This window comes from Protopterus annectens, chromosome 3.part1, assembly GCF_019279795.1.
Source record: "Protopterus annectens isolate FY-2018-M chromosome 3.part1, PAN1.0, whole genome shotgun sequence".
Classification (NCBI taxonomy): Eukaryota; Metazoa; Chordata; order Ceratodontiformes; family Protopteridae; genus Protopterus; species Protopterus annectens.
This window is the reverse complement of record NC_056732.1, coordinates 1,790,767,142-1,790,788,351: the sequence shown is the minus strand read 5'-3', so window position 1 is coordinate 1,790,788,351 and position 21,210 is coordinate 1,790,767,142.

The following is a 21,210-nucleotide window of genomic DNA, read 5'->3' as shown; positions in this document are numbered from 1 at the left end:
GTTGTCTTTTTTCCTTTTTCATGTTATGCTTCTCTGTTTCGATAAATATGTTAACTGCTGATTTGATAAGAATTGATAAGAAGTGGTATTTCAAAACTATACTCTCCTAGTTGTCTGAGTCTAGTGAAGTCTTCATCTTTCATTTATTTAACTTTTCAAATGGTTTGTTAATATCTTGCCTCCCAAACCATACAGTTTCATACTTTATTTAGCCCCCTGTTCTTATACCATTGCCTTTCAACCCCCACACACATACATGTATCTTTAGTTTTATTACTACTGTATTCATACATAATCCTAACAATATAGATTACCCTGCACAATCCACTTTTTCACTACTACCATCCTTCCAAGATGCCTATTTACAGCTGGCATAAGGTTTTATTTATTTATTTTGTGTAATCTTACATAAATGTATTCATACAAACTAAACATTTTCTTCCCAAACCCACAGTGCTCAAAATCTTCATTCAGTTAATGAGTTAATATTACTGAAGGCTTTACTTGCACAAAGTAGTACCCCCCAATCCTCCAGTCTCTTTGTAGTAACTTCAAGCTTTTTAATAAAAAATAAACATAAAACATTACAATTATATCCTTGCCATTGCATGTGTCCCTGTTTTTGTCACTGACTGCAATTCCTTTCATTCACCCCCCCCCCCGTATGGTTCCAAAGCCAGTCTGAAAAACATTTAATTTTCATTGATGACTTAAATGAGATTAAAGAATCACACCTGTCAAGAAGCACTCAATGTGTTATACTGTAAAAGGAATAGGATATAAGGTGACCAGTACACCCATCATTTCAGCCGTACAGAGAGTAAAGATGAAATACTATATTACAGAGATGGGAGGCTGGACACAGGACGCTAGGACTCAATGTGTTATACTGTAAAAGGAATAGGATATAAGGTGACCAGTACACCCATCATTTCAGCCGTACAGAGAGCAAAGGTGAAATACTATATTACAGAGATGGAAGGCTGGACACAGGATGCTAGGACTCAATGTGTTATACTGTAAAAGGAATAGGATATAAGGTGACCAGTACACCCATCATTTCAGCTGTACAGAGAGTAAAGGTGAAATATTATATTACAGAGATGGGAGGCTGGACACAGGACGCTAGGACTCAATGTGTTATACTGTAAAAGGAATAGGATATAAGGTGACCAGTACACCCATCATTTCAGCCGTACAGAGAGTAAAGGTGAAATACTATATTACAGAGATGGGAGGCTGGACACAGGACGCTAGGACTCAATGTGTTATACTGTAAAAGGAATAGGATATAAGGTGACCAGTACATCCATCATTTCAGCCATACAGAGAGTAAAGATGAAATACTATATTAGATAGATGGGAGGCTGGACACAGGACGCTAGGACTCAATGTGTTATACTGTAAAAGGAATTGGATATAAGGTGACCAGTACACCCATCATTTCAGCCGTACAGAGAGTAAAGGTGAAATACTATATTACAGAGATGGAAGGCTGGACACAGGACGCTAGGACTCTGAGCCATGCAAAGTAGGAGATGCATTCAATAAGAAGGTAATACTTGAAACCTTATATCTATGTACTGTGCATCATTCCTTTGGGACAGGGGGGGTCTATACCTCAGGGGTACAGTGCAGTCCAGCCTGTGCACCCCACTTTTATGTAATACAAAGATATGTACCACATATATTCATAAGTTGATTTCCTGTATAATGTGAGAGGTATGAGACCAGAAACCCATTACAATGTATATGGACAAATGTATTAGTTGTGGTGTTAAAACAGGCATTGTAACTCTAACCTGCATTTAAAAGCTACATCAATGAATTACATTTCTTCCTTCAAACTTTTCATTAAAAGAATCAATATAAGCACAGGTGACTGGCATGTGATATTTTTACACATTCAGGAGAAGTGTGTGTGTGTGTGTGTGTGTGTGTGTGTGTGTGTGTGTGTGTGTGTGTGTGTGTGTGTGTGTGTGTGTATGTGTGTGCGTGTGTGTATGTGCATGCATATACATGGTATGTACACATGTATTCACTTTTGTTATATGCATTTATGTGTGTGTGTGTGTGTATGTGTGTGTGTGTGTGTGTGTGTGCACATGGTATGTACATATGTATTTACTTTTGTCATATACAGTTACGTGTGTGTGTGTGTGTGTGTGTGTGTGTGTGTGTGTGTGTGTGTGTGTGTGTGTGTGTGTGTGTGTGTGTGCATGTGTGACTACCCACATGTATACATAATTCTTATCATCCTTAGACTGAACTGTGATACTGCAGTGCAGTTATAATAAAAGGAAGGCTGGAACAATAATTATGGTGTTAGGCTGAATGTTAAGAGATTCCAGTAGGTTTAGGTAGGAGGTGTGTGTTTTTCCAGACTCATGTTAGAGGATCTGTAGCTAGCAAGGATATGATAGGGGTCCTATCTGTGGTTAGTTGTGCATGGGGTAGCTGAAGTGAGTGATTCTGTTAGACCAGTCTAGCAGTGTACTTGTCCTTTATGAATACTGGGACACATCCTCCCTTATTCTAAGCTGAAGTGAACTTGAAAGGGATGAAATACATTGCAGCCTTTGATTGCCATGGTGCTGTCTACGATTCTGAACCATGTCTCCATGACTGTACACATGTCTGTATTCTCCAGGGTGATAGATAGTCATGAATGATTTTTGATATGTTGGAGGGTTTAACAACTTGGCAAGGCCTAAAAAGGCACTATGGGGATAGATACATTTTTTGCTGTATCCAGAAGCCAGCTGGTGACTACGGCATCCATCTCTGGCAAAGCATCATAGTTTGTCAATTATGTCTCCCCAGACTGACAGATATTGGATCTCCTTGTTGTGACACCAGAAACTAAGCCAATTGTTGAAGTCAATTATTTTTGCTGGTACTGCAGCATCACCATTGGTGAAAGTAGGATGCTACTCAAGGCTAGATTCATACCCAACTTGGACACATATTTAGAGAGTTCCACAATGTCTCTCTTCATATACTCTGGTGAAATACATCTTAAGTCATTTATGCCCACATGGACTGTGACCATGTCATACTGGTACTTGCCATTTTAAAGACCAAAGTGCATGCATAATCTGGCACATCCTGGCTTCAGACTAACAGCTCACTGTGATTTTCTCTTTGTTTAGCCTGGTAAAGGGGACATCAGTATGTCTTACAATGTAACCCCCAATATCTAGAATGTTTGGCAGTGTGGTCTGTTGCCTTATGAGTGTGGAAGTGGGACTGTTATGATTTTCATAGTTATGTGTTGTGTGAGATGCTGTCTTTTTTGAGTGTATGCAGGGCCACTGAGATGCTTTTAGGAGGACTTGGAGGTTTGGGTAGATTACAAGTGAATACCACATATGTGGGTCTATGTGTTTATTCCTTAGTGTTAGTAGTGCATGTTATCAGTGCAATGCTAACAACCAGGCTTACATTTTTTGTGTGTGAATATGACAGCTTTGCCTCCAATGACATTTCATATGTACATCTCTAATACACTGTGTTTGTCCGTTATTAAATTAAGTGGTTGTCAGTGAACAAGAGCCAGTTACTACACTGTCTCAGGATGCCCATATCCACCAGGCCAGAAACAGAGATGGCAGGGAAGCACCTATCCATTATACCAGATTTTAAGTAGATGAGAAGGACGAGGGGAGAGCCACTTAAAAGTTTAAGTGAGAGTGTTTAGTAGTACACTGTTAAGTTTAAGTGAGAGTGTTTAGTAGTACACTGTTAAGTTTAAGTGAGAGTGTTTAGTAGTACACTGTTAGATAAACCACAGTGGTGATGCCTCTGTACAAACTGGTAGCTCCTCTTGTAGCTGTGAACAGTGGAAACTAAGGAGAACATTTCCTATACAGGATTTTAAACTGGAGAGGTTTGCCTATATACAAGGCACTGGTAACTGTGTTTGCACAATGTGCAAATGTGAGGCTTTTATACCAGCAGGATGAAAGACTTTTACACAGTCAAACCCTCAGGACAATCAGATAAACACACAATAAACCTTCCACCAGCAATTCCCAACTTGGTTGGGTTGAATCAGCCCTCTGCTCCCATTTGAGTGCAAAAATCTTTTTAATGTAAAACAAACTGGTTTTGAGCACAAGTGCAGTAACAAATGCTTTACAACAAAAGGCAGAACTCCTGCAGTATCAATAATCCTTGGAAATAAGTTTACAAACCCTGATAAATGTTCACAATACAGAAAAAAGTGTTCAAATTTAGGAGAACTTCTACAAACACAGAAAAACCTTGGCAAACAGGAGAACTTTGGCAAGCTCAGAACAGATTTTGCAGTATCAGAGGAGGTTAGGAAATATCAGAATACTGTTAAAATATTATATGAGCAGTACAGTAGCAAACAGATGGCATTTCCTTAACAAGTGCAGGCTGAAAACCAGTGACAAATTAACCAAATCAATAAATACAGCACAAAAGTGTTAAATAGAACTGAGCTAGTTAGAGGATGTGCCACAAAGTATTTATATCAGCTTTGTAGGTCCAGATGGTTTAGAAGCAATCCAAGTCTTGTAGTCATAGGTGTCCAAGCCAGGCACAGGATCATAAGATCATAGGAGGTCATTTTAAGTCTAGCCATTTCATCCCAATGTAATAACATAGAAATGCTAGTCAATACCCATGATTGCATTTATTGATGACTGCCCATGTCAAGGGGGGTTGTGGGCTCTGTCCCTTGTAAGAATTTAGGGTGCCCCATCTGCTTGTCCAGATTCCTCTTGAACAGTGTCATAGAGTTGCTCTGTTTTACATGAATTGGTAGCCTGTTGCAAAGACGTTTCAGTTGTTGGGAGATAAATCTCTCCCTCCAGCATGTCCTATTTAAGTCACAGGCTATATTTAGGTCCCTAGAATGGGTAGCCCTAGTCCTGTTTGATTTATGGATATGCAGCAAGTTCATTAGGTTTGGATCTTGGATTGCTCTGTAGGCCAGGCATAAGTCTCCCCTAAGAAGTCTATACAATATGGCATATAGTGACAGGGACTTTAGTCGGTCTGTGTAAGGCACATGCTGGAGTCCTTGATCATTTTTGTTAGAAACCTCTGAGATCTCTATAATTTCTGCAAGTGCTTAGTTTAGTACATGCCAAACAGGGCATTATGCTCAATTATGGACTGGATAAGTGCCGAGTATAGGGCAGGTGATAACTTCTTTTGCACTCAAGGTGATGCCTTTACTAATCAAGTGTGCTAAGTAGAAAGCTTTCCTTACTACAGTAGACACATGGTGGCCAAAGTTAAGATTGCAGTCAACTTGTGATCCCAGGTCCCTTACCAATTCATGAGTACTTAGGTTATTGTTGTTGATTTGATATTGTGAGGGGACATTGTTTGTGCCAAAGAGAATGATGATGCATTTCTTTGCATTCAGTTTGAGACCATGACTAATACACAAGTCGGTCTGCGTGAGACCCTCCTGGAGTATATTGACATCATTTGGGGATTCAGTGATTGCACCTAATTTGGGTCTATATTGGAACATCGAAAGCACCGAATCTTGAATAATAGAACATCGAAATGGATTCATCAAAACCTGAAAACATTGAATCCATTTTAATGGCAATTACCAATGATGTAAGATAACAATAAGGGTATAGGCAGGGGGGAAAGCCCCTCTGCACCCCCCACATCCCCGTTACTTAAATATACCAACTATGAGATTGCGCTACAGTGTAAGAAATGGAAATCTTCCGTTTACGCACTGTAGTGCACTTCACCATGATCTCTGAAGTGGTACATTTAAGTGGCAGGGGGTGTGAGGGGTGCAGAGGACCTTGCACCCCTGCATGGAGCAATCTGTATGTCATCTGCACTCCGGATGGTTTTTTCCCCCTTATTCGATATTCTGCGATTCGATGAATGCAATTCAAAGTTATGCCATTCAGAATATTGTGCGTTCGATGTTGTCATATACACCCCCTAATTTGCAGTCATTTGCAGACTTGGTCAGCCACAACCCCTTAATTTTGACCTGAATTTCTGAGAAGTATATAACAAACAGTAGGGGGCCCAGCTCTGACCCCTGTGGCACCCCACTGGTAATAAGTCTATTGGCTGATGTGGAGCCACCCACTTTGATAGTGTGTGTCTGATTTGTGATCCAATTGACAACCCATCTTACAATGAAGGGGTTTACATTCAGATTGCTCAAGTTTATTAGTAATGCCTGAAAGTGGGATTGTGTCGATGACTTTACCAGGTCGAGGTATGCTGTATGCACAGAATTGCCCTTGTCAATGACCTTGGTCACATTTTCAAAGAAGTCCACGAGATTTAACCATGAAGCCAAACTGGGTAAGATCCAGGGTTTGTAGGTCACCTATGTCTTTATTTATAAGATGCATAATGATATGTTCCATGGCCTTACAGATGAGGCTGGTCAGGTTTATGGGTCTGTAATTCCCTGGGTCTGTTTCTAAGCCACCTCTGTGGAAGGGAATAACTGTTGCTGTTCTCCATTCTGCAGAAACAAAGCCTGTGATTAGGCTATGATTGAAAAGGGTACTTAGTGGTGATGCTAGTTCGTGCTTCAGCCTGCTTAGAAGACAGCCTGGGATGTCATCTGGTCCCATAGAGGCTGTGTTTTTTGCCTTGGACAAGGCTTTGAGAACCTGCACTTCAGATATGTAGGGTGGGGGGAGTTTGGGGGAAGGCTTTTTTTAAGTTAGGAGGTGATAAGAGAGCAAAATGTTCACCAAACCTATCCGCTAGCAGATTTGTTATCTCTGTGGGGTCAGTGTGTGTGATACCATTGGCCTCCACTTCTGCACATGCTTGAGTCCTACCCTTTAGGTTTTTTCTCTCATGTTAGTTTTATGTCCTGTGTATTATGCTGCTTTTATTTTTATTCTGTTTTCAGCTGTGAAGCTTTTCGCCCCAGGCCTCTACTGAAAATGGGCAATCAACCCAGTTGGACTATCCTGGTAAACAATTGTCAAATAAATACATAAAAATAAATAAAAGATGGCCTGGAAAATGTGCTTAGAACAAACAAACCACTATGAACAGTTCCAGAAGCAGCAAGCCTGTATCTAGACTATGCTACAGCTACTAGCTACCCTAGTTTCAGCAGAAAACACTAGTGGACATTTAAAACAGCAGAGAAATAGCAATGAAACACTAAAAAATTTTAAAACAGCAGAAAATCAGCAAATAGACTCTAAATAATGTTTTAAAAAGTTAACAGCTCAGTTATTTAAACACTGCTTGGCAGGAAAACTAGAACAAACAGAACATATAGCTTAAAATGGTGAAAATACAAGTAAATAAATAACAAACAGTGAAACTAAAAAAAATATTTGTAAACACTGAAAACAGCAATAAAATGTGATTTAATAGGCACAGTAAAGCAAACAATTGCAGTACAACAGTTTAGTACACAGTAAATAAATCCAGTGTAAAAGTAGGAGGCAGGCAATAAAAAGTACAGTAAATAGTATAAATAAGCAAGAAAACAGGCAACTTATGGTTTACGGAAGCTCAGAGGCCTCTATTTATCTGGTATCTTAGCACAGAATTGTGGCTGGTAGCCCACCTCAGTTCAGCTCGATACAAACAAGCAGAAACCTGCTCATATGAGGGCCTAAATACCAGACACTAAAAACTTGAAAACAAAACTTTAAAAAGAGTGAAAAGGACCAACAAGGATGCTTATTGACCCTAGACTAGACTCCTTTTACCAGACAGATCCCAATCAGCACAATTCTCTCACAAAATTGCAGATAGGCCCCTTCCAATCCAAGATGGTCTGGAAAACATGCTTAGAAGAAACAAACCACTACAAAGAGTTCAAGAAGCAACAAGTCTGTATATGGACTATGCTAATGCTACTAGCTACCCTAGTTTCAGCAGGAGACACTAGTGGATGTTTAAAACAGCAGACAAAATAGCAGTGAGACACTAAAAAAACATTTAAAACAGCAGAAAATCAGCAAGGAGGCTTTAAAGAATGTTTTAAAAAGTTAACAGATCAGTTATTTAAATACTGCTTGGCAGTAAAACCAGAACAAGCAGAACAGATAGCTTAAAATAGTGAAAATAACAGTAAATAATTAACAAACAGTGAAATAAACAAAAAAAGCAATACATTTGATTTAACAGGCACAGTAACGCAGACAATTGCAGTAAAACAGTGTAGTTTAGTACATAGTAAATAATTCCAGTATAAAACGTAGGCAGCAGGCAATAAAAGTGCAGTAAATAGTATAAATAAGCAACAACGCAGGCAACATATGTTTTTTGGAAGCTCAGAAGCCTGTATCAATCTGGTATCTAAGCCAGAGTTGTGGCTGGTAGCCCACCTCAGTTCAGCTCAGTACAAACAAGCAGAAACCTGCTCAAATGAGGGCCTAAATACCAGATGTTACAAATTTGAAAAAAAATAACTTTAAAAAAAGTCAAAAGGACCAACAAAGATGCTTATTGACCCTAGACTAGACTTCCTTTACCAGACAGGTCCCAATCAGCACAATTCTCTTGCAAAATTGCAGATAGGCCCCTTCCAATCCAAGATGGTCTGGAAAACATGCTTAGAAGAAACAAACCACTACAAACAGTTCAAGATGCAGCAAGTATGTATATGAACCATGCTAAAGATACTAGCTACCCTAGTTTCAACGGGAAAGACTAGAGGATGTTTAAAACAGCATAAAAATAGCAGTGAGGCACTAAAAAAAGTTTAAAACAGCAGAAAAGCAGGAAGGAGGCTTTAAAGAATGTTTGAACAATTAACAGATTAGTTATTTAAACACTGCTTGGCAGGAAAATCAGAACAAGCAGAACATACAACTTAAAACAGTGTAAAATACCAGTAAATACTTAACAGGCAGTAATACAAAAAAAAGCTTTATAAACACTGAAAATAGCAATAAAATTTGATTTAACAGGCATAGTAAAGCAGACAATCGCAGTACAACTCTGTATTTTAGTACACAGTAAATAAATACAGTATGAATGTTGACGGCAGGCAATAAAAAAGTGAAGTAAATAGTATAAATAAGTGAAAAAAACAGTAAACTTATGGTTTTTGGAAGCTCAGAAGCCTCTAGTCATCTGGTATCTCAGGGAAGCTCTGAATAAATGAGCACAATCTCACAAAAACGTAAAGCTTTTATAAAAGCAGGATGAATAAATTCCACCTTTAATGTAATTGAAAAGAGGTTTCTTGCCTAGTAGGGCTAACTCGGTTAACAAAGCATAAAAAATAAATAAAAGGCTAGACAATCAAATAAATAATCATAATTTATGTATTTATTTATACTTTATTGACCAGATGAGACTTACTAGGCCAACAGCCTCTTTTCAGGGGGAAAACCGAGGCAGTAATCATACTGAATAAGTAAAATTTGGCCAGGGCAACAAGGAGCTTCTCCTATTCATTTTATTAAGTGACATAAGATCATCTACCTTTACCTGAGCTACCACCAGCTCAGGCAGATACGGCCTTGGTTTAACATCTCCTCTGAAACCGCCTCTATTGTCTTCCTCTAAACTTGTAAATCTTTTTCTCATATCACCTTTCCAAATCCCATACTGTCCCATCTTACATCGTATTTTTGCTTTAATCATAGGTTGGAATTGTTCAGTGCCAGTTTTATCGTTGTCCTCTTGTTATCTTCCCACATTGCCTTCAATATTCCCCTCCCCCACCAGTCTTTTCCAATCTTACTTCTTTTTTTTTTTTTAAACTCACAGATCCATTACAGACTGTGAAAAAACAAACCGTCTCTTACACACCTTCTGCATTTTGGCATACTATTTCCTTTCATAACACTCAATTGCCCAGATTTCTCCTCATATTTTTGGTTTGTTCCTCATAATACTTGTGGTTTTCTGGCAAATCATTGAAGGCTGAAGTCCCTAAGTAATGATAGACATTTGAGTTTCAGACTTCATATCCTTCAGAAAATATATGTTAATACAAAACCTGTCATTTTAGCAACTTAAGAAGTTTATAAGAGCAATATTTAAAATCTGTCCCTATTTCTGGATCTTTGTCACCCCATTATTTAGAAGTTACGAGGTGTCATAGGAACTTCTTACAAACTTCAAAAAAATGTTGGATATATCATGTTTACATTCTATTTTATATCCTTCATCCATTTGTAAACATATCCCCAAAGGTCACATGTTTTTGTAATAACTCACAGAATTAATATTAACAAACTTAAATCCACCCTCTCCTTACTTGTCTGATCACCAGATTTGAACTCAGCAGAAGTACTCACCTCTATACTGACTGGCCTAGAAAATTCCTTCTTCATAGTAATCCAACGACTATAACAACTGGTTAACTTGTGAGCTTAAAGCTCTTCTACAACTCAGAGACATGACATGGCATTTTTGGAAAGCACTTCCTACTACTGCAAACAGACAGCACTACTCACAGCTATGCAATGTTGTCAAGCAAGCTATATTCACTCACTGAAATCATACGAAACCTGACTATTAAAATTACACAAAAACTTCTGGAAAGAGATCAAACATCTTACAGGATGGAAGAGCCTTCTCTTCATGAATTCCACATCCTCTCAAATCATCCATCTTACAGGAAGGAAGAGCCTTCCCTCCATGAATTCCACAGCCTCTCAAATCAGCCATCTTGGAGGAAGGAAGAGCCTTCCCTCCATGAATTCCATGGCCTCTCAAATCAGCCATCTTAGAGGAAGGAAGAGCCTTCTCTTCATGAATTCCACAGCCTCTCAAATCAGCCATCTTAGAGAAAGGAAGAGCCTTCTCTTCATGAATTCAACATCCTCTCAAATCATCCATCTTACAGGAAGGAAGAGCCTTCCCTCCATGAATTCCACAGCCTCTCAAATCAGCCATCTTAGAGGAAGGAAGAGCCTTCTCTTCATGAATTCCACATCCTCTCAAATCATCCATCTTACAGGAAGGAAGAGCCTTCCCTCCATGAATTCCACAGCCTCTCAAATCAGCCATCTTAGAGGAAGGAAGAGCCTCCCCTGCATGAAATTCACATCCTCTCAAATCAGCCATCTTACAGGAAGGAAGAGCCTTCCCTCCATGAATTCCACAACCTCTCAGTTTTCTGCCTCTGATTTCCATTCTCATTTCAACTGCCTTCCTAGCCCTTTATCTAGCCAATCCCAAACTACATCTGCCACTCCCACCTCCCCTCCATACAGCCAATATTCTACTCAGAACTATCACATCCAATGACATCTGCCTGCTGCTTTAACAGATTGAACCTGATAGGTAGGAGGTACTGACATCCCTTAACCACAGTTTATTTAAAACTGTGCTGACAGCATCATAACCCCATTGAAACACATTGATAACCTGTGTAGCACATTTAATATTATGCCCATTATCTGGGAGAATGCCTTTGTAAAACCTATCTCGAAGAAACCCAATCCCTCCAAAAATTTCTGGAAAAATTACTCTATTTACAACTCACTCAATATACAACCAATAGCACCTTCTTTTTCAAAAGCAGCATACACAGCTATCTGGACACTGAGGGACAACATTCTGTTTGGAATGGACAAAGGCCTAATTACTGCACCCATTTTTATTCATATCACCAAATCCTTTGATCTTGTTGATCATTCAGTTCTCCTAGACCATCTTACTAAAATATGTATTAGTGATGCCACACTGACCTGCTTCAAAAACTACCTCTCTAACCTCCACTTCTCGGTTAATTTCAATTCAACAACCTCCACCTCAGTTCCCGTGCAGAAAGGTGTCCCCCAAGGAATTATTCTGGCACCTTTCCTCTTTTCTATCTACATTAACAAACTTCCTTTTCACTTACCTCTTCTTCCTGCTTTATGTTTATGAGAAGGTCGTATTCCTCTCCAACCAATCTGTCTCTTTTATTGAACTCAAACTTCAGGCTGATGACCTTATTCTATTGGTAAATGATTAACAGTGACTACTAAACTCCTCCAAAACAAAAACATATTTTTTTGGCATTAGGCAAATGCTCACTTTTAATGCCAGGCATCCAAAAATTCTCAATAATACTAATAGCACTATTGAAATTGTCACTTAATTCAAATACCCAGGGATTTGGTTGGATCCCTTCCTGAAGTTCCAGCTCCATCTGGACTACATCAAAAAGAATTAATGCTCTCCTATTCTGGGCTAATAGGATCTCCACTTTTCTATACATACTCAATAGAAATGCCATAGGTAAAGGTATCTTACTGGCTTGCATAGAATATTGTCCCCTGCTAATTGCTGCAGCTTCTAAAAGAAATGTATCCACCATTCAGTTCATTTTAAAAGACATTTTCAAATCCATCACTCTCTCCCCAAGAAATGAACACCACTGCAAAGCCACTGAAAAAAAGTGAATTGGCTACTTGTAAAACAATGTACTGATTTTCTACTTGCATCTCAACTATTTAAACTTATCAAGAAGGATACCTTCCTTCCACCAGCTTACAGACTATTCAGAGATACATTAACATACAACCTTAGACATCTTAACCACTAATGTCCACTCCTCCAACCCCCGCTCAAACCAGGTTTCATTGCATAGACCATGATTTATCAGTCCTTGGTCCAAAACTGTTGGAATCTCTCCCTTCTTTTCTTAAAGGACATTCCTCTTACAAAATTTTCCATTCATAGGTTCATAGGTTCAAAGGTAAGTACTAGGCTATCTACCTGAAGGCATTTATAAGCTTAACGGGAATGTATTGGCCTTCACCACCCCCTTAGGTTAGTTCCCTGTTCCTCTGTCCAGCAGAGCCATTGAAGTGATCCCTGGGGTAAACTTTCTGCTTTCCATCCACTCGTCAAGGTTTCTCTTGAAGAGGGTTAGCGAGGAACTCTGCCTAATGTAGATTGTAATCTTGTTCCAGAGCATGGGAAGTCTCTGGGACAGGAATCTATCCCTCCAGCACATCCTATTTATTGTTGTTGTGAGGTTTAGATCCCTGGAGTGTGCGGCTCGAGGGGATATGGTTTTCTTTAGGTGGAGCATGTCCATCAGTTCTGGGTTGGACATGGCCTTGTATGTCAGGCAGAGATCATCTCTGAGTAGACGGTATGCAACTGAGTACAGCTGGAGTTTCTTCAGTCAAGCTGCATAGAGCATCTGCTTGACGCCAGTGATCCTCTTGGTGAGGAACTTCTGTGGTCTTTCCAGTTGTTGCAGGTGTCTTGTAAGATACATCCCAAATGGGGCATTGTACTCTATGATGGGTCTGATGAGTGATGCGTAGAGGGGCCCAATAGGTTCATAGGTTTATACTAGGCTATCTGCCCTAAGGCATTTATAAGCCTAGCCCAAAGTTATGTGGCTTACGCCACCCCTTATGTTAGAAATAATGTGCCCATTAGTTTGTTGTGCCTCTGTCCAGCAGTGACACAGAGATGATTCCCGGGGTAAACCTACGATCTCCCATCCACCGGTCAAGATTTCTCTTGAACAGAGCCAGCGAGGTGCTCTGACTCACATGGACCGGGATTTTATTCCACAGCATAGGGAGTCTCTGGGTGATAAATCTATCCCTCCAGCACATCCTATTTATATCCGTGCTAAGGTTTAAGTCACTTGCTCTAGTGGTTCTGGTGGATTTGGATTTTTTGAGGTGGAGCATGTCCATTAATTCCGGGTTGGTCATGGCCTTGTATGTCAGGCACAGGTCACCTCTGAGCAGACGGTATGCAACTGAATAGAGTTGGAGTTTCTTCAGTCTGGAAGTATATGACAGGTTTTGGAGTCCCTTTATCCTTTTGGTGAGGAACTTTTGGGGTCTCTCCAATTGCTGCAGGTGTCGGGTGAGATACATCCCGAATGGGGCATTGTACTTGATCATTGGTCTGATAAGTGAAGAGTACAGGGAACAATGACCTCACTTGATCTGGATGTGAATCCTTCATGATCAGATGGGCAATGTAGAAGGTCTTTCGAACCACTTTAGCAATGTGAGTGTCAAACGAGAGGCCACTGTCAACCTGGGTACCCAGGTCCCTGATAACCTCTTCTGTGCTTAGTGGGTTGCCACCTATATGGTAGCTTGGGGTTACCTTGTTTTTCCCAAGGGTATGACTATACACTTTTTGCGTTTAATTTCAGGCCATGGCTCTGGCACCAGCTATCAGTTTCCGTGAGACCCTCTGAAGGATGTCTGTGTCCGATACTATCCACTATGGCACCCAGCTTGCAGTCATCCGCAAACTTTGTCAGCCATAGTCCTCCTATGTTTGCCTGTACTTCTGAGAAGTAGATGCCGAACAATAGGGGCCAAGGACTGAGCCCTGTGGGACACCACTTTTAACCGGCTTGGAGTCTGACATGGCTCCAGCAACTCTAACCCTGTGGGTTCTGTCCTTTAGCCAGTTTGCAACCCATCTTGTGACATATGGGTTTACATTTAAGCTGGTAAGTTTCTATGATACCCGAGTGGGGTATTGTGTCGAAAGCTTTGCAAGGTCAAGGTAGGCTGTATGGACTGCCTTTCCCTCATCAATGGCCTTGGTAACTGTTTCAAGAAGTCGACCAAGTTCAAAAGGCAAGATCTGCCCTTGACAAAGTCAAACTGGGTTGGGTCCAAGGTCTGCAAGTCCCCTATGTCCTTGTTTATGAGTTCCATTATGATCCTCTCCATAGCTTTGCAGACCAGGCTTAAGCTTATGGGCGGTAATTACCAGGGTCCGTAGAGGCACCACCTTTGTGGAGTGGGACCACAGTTGCCGTATGCCACTCCTTGGGCACATATCCTGTGGTAAGGCTAAGATTAAACAGCTGCCTTATGTGCGGGTTTAGTTCTTCATTGAGTTCATGTAGCACACAGCCGGGGACACCATCCGGTCCCATTGATGCTGTGTTTTCAGCTTTAGAGAGAGCAGCTTTCACCTGTGCATTTGAGATGTCTGGGAGGCTACATTCTGTTGGGATAGTTATCTCTCCTTTTGGGGGTGAGAGGGGGGTGAAGTTTGCACTGAACCTGTCTGCCAGTATGTTGGCAATGTCTGTGGGTTCAGTGATTTTTGTATCATTGTGGACTAATTCTGAGCATATCTGGGAGTTTCCACCCAGGTTTCTGACATAGCTGAAGAAGGCCTTATGATTGTCTTTTGAATCTATGGCAATTTTTTTCTCAAAGTTGGCCTTGGATGATTTTATGAGGGATCGTAGTTTCTTGCTAGTACTGATCAAAGATGCCTTCCCTTTTGGGATTTTGCTCTATCATGTAATAGCTTTCTCCTCTTATTGTAAAGTTTGTTTATGGCTGGGGTCCACCAGACTGGACGTTTGCCCTTGGTGGAAAGAGTCTTGGTTTTATTTGGGATTGCCTGATCCATGCAGTCCTGAAGGTGTTCATAGAAGGCATTTGTAAGGGCTTCCGCAGCTTGGGTTGTGGTTTCCATTGGCTCGGGGGCCTTGAAGGATACCACACCTGTCTTGAGTAGTGTGAAGTTTGCTTTAGAGAAGTTCTTCACTGTGGTCTTTTTTGTTTGGGGTGGGGGCGGGATGCGGATTTCTAGTGAGATTTGTTTATGATCTGATCTCACCAAAGAGGGATATACTTCCGGTGTGGAGAATTTTGTCCCCATGTTTGTGATGATGAGATCTAGTATATTTTCTCCTCTTGTGGGGACGGTGACTAGTTGTTCCATGGCATTTAAATTTATGAACTCCAGGAACCTTTGGGCTAGAAAGTTGGGGCTTGAGTAATGTCCCCAGTCTATATTTGGGTAGTTGAAGTCACCCAATATGATGGTGTTTGGTGATACATTTATACCCTCCAGTGTCTTCAGGAAGGCTGTGTGGGTTTCCTGAGTTTGAGAGGGTGGCCTGTAGCATGCTACAAATTGTGGAGCAGTTTTGCCTATGGTTAATTGCACCTGGATGGTTTCCGATGCTTCGTGAGTAGCCACCAACCTGGAGGTGTGGGTATCCTTGATGAATATGGATACACCCCCTCCTTTTGTGATATGGTCCGGGTTTTGGGGCCGGAACGATGATATGAGGTAAAACCTGATAGTGCCGGGTGTTCTCAGGAGCCTTGAACCAGGTTTCAGTCACAGCACAGACATCGATGTTCTCCATACTGAGAAGGGCCTTGAGTGCGTGCATTTTGAGATTTAGACTTCTGGCATTGAGCAGCATTACCCTTAGTTTCTTCCCATTTTTGTTTTCTAGGGTGGTAGATTTAGAATTTGAGCCTTGCCTAAAAAAGGCACTATGGGGGTGGCAAGAGCCTTAGCCAATATCCGAATCCCAGGGTGACAGGTGCAAGCCGCCCTCATAAGCAGTGTGGCTTGTCAAGCATGTCATCCCAAGCAAACAGACACTGGATCCCCTTTGAATGACACCAGAAATTAAGCCAATTGTTAAAGCTGATCATCTTGTCACTATATTGTGGCATCATTCGTGATGAAGGAAGGATACTGCTCAGGGTCAGGGTCATACCTGCCTGGGCTACATAATCGGAGAGCTCCTCTATGTCTCTTTTCATGTAGTCCAGGGAGTGCGTCTCAGGTCGTTCACACCAGCATGGACAATGACTGTGTCATACTTGTACTTGCCGTGGAGTGACCTGAGTGCTTGTGTTATGTGGCGGATTCTAGCGCCCGATAGGCAGCTTACCATGACCTTCTCCTTGTTCAGCCTGGTGAGTGGGACGTCAGTGTGTCTGATTATGGAGTCACCTATGACAAGTATGTTTGGTGTTGTATTTGGCCTTAAGGGCAGTGACTGCTTTGCACACTGATTTTGTTTTTTATGTGTTGTTTGTGTGGTGTCTTGAGTTTGCAGTTGCTTGGGTGTCTGCTTTGGAGGCCTTGCTGTTTAGGTAAATTTTACTCTGAGCCTCGAGTATGTCTTAGTGTGTTTATGTGTTTGATTCAGTGGTGTGGTTGAGTTATGTGAGACTTGTATTGTGTGGTGTGTGTAGTTGCCTTCTCCTCCTGCCTGGTCTTGCCAGTCCTGAGTTGAGAGAGCTCAGCCTCCAGTTTGGCTAAATAGCTGCATCTCTGCAAGTGTTAGTGTTATGTGGGAGGAGGAGAGGGTTGTCCGTGTACATGAGGCAATTGTAACATTGCCTCAGAATTCCCAGATTCACCAACTGGGCAGGAGAGGACACCAGTATCTGACCCTTCGACATGCTAGAAAGAATTATGAGTTGGTATGAGACAGAAAAGTAGAGGGCTTAGCAGGGAAGTGGGCACTCCTGGGGGGTTTTGCAAGTGAGGGATTTCTATAATATAGGAGTGCTTGACCTGCAAAGAAGATGCTTATAAGACAAGGGATATGCTTTTAAGACAAGTGCTGAGCTTTTTGAGAAGAAAAAGCAATTAGGAACAAGTGTTGCGCTTTTTAGTGAAGGTGTAAACTGTTTAGGTTCCTAACAGAGCAGTTCTAAGGGAAAAATTGAAGAACAGACTTTATGGAGCCAGAGAAAGTTTAATCTTGTTAAACCGGCGCTGCCCGATGCTGCTCTAGTGGCAACTCCGCGCTAAAGCACGTTAAAGTGCTTGATAGCAGGGGCTGGAAAGAAGCAGGAATAGACCCAAACGGACAATAAAACTACAGTTTCAAGTCAGTAACCACTCCTATGGGGGCAGGAAGCTGCTCAATGTTATTCACTGCCACTGATCAACAGAGACTTTCCTTTAGCCCAAGCAAAATGGCCTCACAGAAACTTACAAACAGTTCAGGAAACAGCAAGCCTGTAACTGAACTTTTTTAAATCTCAGAAAAGTGGGAAAAAAGCAAGATTTTTTTTTGTTTTTGTTTTTTCAGAGATAGCAGAGGTTCACAGGTAATATCAAGTTATAACAGTGCAGTAAATGACCCCACACAAGAGTGCTAGGTCAAGGACAGAAAATATGCAAGTTTTGAGAAAAAAATGATTTAAAATTATTAAGTGCAAACAGGAAATTCAGTAAACAACTTTTGGTTGTGCTCTAAATACAGCTACTAATGCAGAAATCAAGTTTAACAAGCCAGAAAATGTTCAAACTAGGCAGCTATGCAGAAAAACTTAGCAAATAAACAGAGAAAAAATACTTAAAATCTCAAAAGTGGCTCCCTTCTTCTCTCAGCATTTTCTCCTCTTGGTGGGTGCTTCACCAACAGCCAACAAGCCTGAAAGATGCCAAACCATGAGGCAACTAGGTTTTACGAGAGGAAGATGAAGGAGTTTGGAAATGACCCTGTTGGCCAATAAAACTACAGTTTCAAGTCAGTAACCACTCCTACGGGGGGCAGGGAAGCTGCTCAATGTTATTCACTGCCACTGATCAACAGAGAGACTTTCCTTTAGCCCAAGCAAAAATGGCCTCACAGAAACTTACAAACAGTTCAGGAAACAGCAAGCCTGTAACTGAACTTTTTGGATTTTCTAACCACTTTGGCAATGTGATTATCAAAGGAGAGGTTACTATCTACTTGGGTCCCCAGATCCCTTATTACGTCTTCCGGATTTAGGGCCTACCACCTATGTGGTAGTTTGTGGGTACTTTGTTTTTTCCAAAGGGGATGACTATGCACTTTTTTGCATTTAGCTTGAGGCCATGGTTTTTACACCAGGTATCTGTCTCAGTGAGACCCTTTTGGAGGATGGCTGTATCTGCCAGGGAGTCAGTTATAGCCCCTAGTTTGCAGTTGTCTGCAAACTTGGTCAGCCATTGTCCTCCTGTGCTTGCCTGTACCTCTGAGAAGTATATGCCAAACAGGAGGGGTCCTAGGGCTGAGCCCTGGGGAACACCACTTGCAACCAGTTTAGAGTCAGACCTAGCTCCTGCAACTCTTACCATGTGGGTTCTGTCCGTGAGCCAGTTGGCAACCCATCTCATGACATAGGGATTTATGTTCAGGCTGGTGAGCTTGTCTATAATACCTGAGTGGGGAATGGTGTTGAAGGCCTTTGCAAGGTCTAGGTAGGCTGTGTGGACCACCTTTCCCTTGTATATAGCCCTGGTAACTGTCTCAAAGAAGTCCACCAGGTTTAGGAGGCATGATCTGCCCTTAACGATGCTGAACTGGGTAGGGTCCAGTGTTTGGAGGTTTCCAATGTCTCTGTTAATGAGATCCATGATGATGCACTCCATTGCTTTGTAGACCAAGCTAGTCAGGCTTATAGGGTGATAGTTCCTTGAGTCCATTGTGGGTCCACCTTTGTGGAGTGGAATAACCATTGCTGTGCACCATTCTGTGGGCACGTAGTCTGTGGAGAGGCTGAGTTTAAACAGCATGTTTAGGTGAGGAGTTAGTTCATCTTTGAGCTCATGTAGGACGCAGCCTGGGACACCGTCCGGTCCCATTGATGCTGTGTGTTTGGCTTTGGAGAGGGCTGTTTTAACCTGAGTGTCTGTGATTTCAGGGGCACTACATTCTTCTGGTATAGTTATGGGCCTTTTTGGGGGTGAGGGGGGTGAAGTTTGCACTGAACCTGCCTGCCAGGATGTTGGTTATATCAGTCGGTTCAGTGTATTTTGTGCCATTCTGCACTAACTCCGAGCAGATTTGAGAATTGTCACTTAGATTTTTGACATAGCTAAAGAATGCCTTGTGGTTATCTTTGGAGTCCATGGCAATTTTTCTTTCGAAGCTAGCCTTGGATGATTTTATGAGGGAATGTAGTTTCTTGCTGATACTGATCAGGGATGTCTTCCCTTCTTGGAATTTTACTCTTTTCTGTACTAGTTTCCTCCTTCTATTATATAGCTTGTTTATGGCAGGGGTCCACCAGACTGGTTTCCTTTTCTTGGAGGAGTGAGTCTTGGTTTTGTTTGGGATAGCACAACCCATGCATTCTTGTAGGTGCCCATAGAGTGCATTAGTAAAGGATTTTGCAGCTTGGACAGCATTATCCTTTAGCATGGGGGCTTTGAAACTTCCCACCTTGGTCTTAAGTAACGTGAAGTTTGCTTTTGAAAAGTTTTTCACAGTGGTTCCTTTGACCGGGGGTGGTGGCAGAATGTGGATATCCAGAGTGATTAGTTTATGGACAGATCTAACCAGCGAGGGATTGACCTCCAGTGTGGAACACCGGTCGCCCATGTTGGTGATGACCAGGTCCAATATGTTTTCACTTCTGGTGAGGGTGTTGACCAGTTGATCCAGGGCGTTTCAGTTTATAAATTCTAGGAAATGTTGGGTAAGGGAGTTCGTACTTGAGTAGTTCTCCCAGTTAATGTTTGAGTAATTGGAATCACCCAATATCAGGTTGTTTGGTAGGACCTTTATGTTTCCCAGTGTTTCTAGGAATATGGAGTGGGGGTCCTGGAACATGGTGGGAGATCTGTAGCAAACTATAATTTGAATAGCAGTTTTGCCCATTGTTAGCTGCACATGGATGATCTCTGAAGCATCGTGCTGTGCCACTAACCTGGAGGTGTGGGTATCCTTGATGAATATGGATACTCCCCCGGCTTTTGTATTTCGGTCTGGGTTTTGTGGCTGAAATGTATGGTATGAGCTGTGGCCTGGTAGTGCTGGGGTGCTCTCTGGAGCCTTAAACCAGGTTTCTTTTACTGCACATATATCAATTTTCTCCATACTGAGGAGTGCCTCGAGTGCGTGCATTTTGAGGTTTAGACTTCTGGCATTGAGTAACATTACCCTCAGTTTTTTGTTACTTGTGCTATTTACGGCAGTGGGTTTGTCTTTTGAGCCTTGCCTAAAAAGCCACCATAGGGGTGGCAAGAGCCTTGGCCAGTATTCCAAAGACTAAGGGTGACAGGTGCAAGCCATCTCTAGTGAAGCAGCGTGGCTTGTCGAGCATGTCATCCCAGGCTGACAGACACTGGATCCCCTTTGAATGACACCAGAAGTTTAGCCAAGTGTTGAAATTGATCATTTTTTTCTCTATACCGTGGTATCATTCTTGGTGAGGGCAGGATGCTACTCAGGGTCATGGTCATACCGGCCTGGGCTACATGATCACAGAGATCCTCCATGTCTCTTTTCATGTAGTCCATGAGGTACAGCTCAGGTCATTCACACCAACATGGAAAATGACAGAGTCATATTTGTACTTGTTCTGGAGTGACCTGAGTGCTTGTGTTATGTGGCGGATCCTGGCATCCAACAGGCAGCTAAAAGTAACTTTCTCCTTGTTCAGCCTAGTGAGTGGGATGTCAGTGTGCCTAACTATAGAGTCACCTATTACTAGTGTGTTGGGTATGTCATTTTGCCTTAAGGGCTGTGATTGTGTGGCACACTGGTTTTTTGAAGTATGTGTTTCA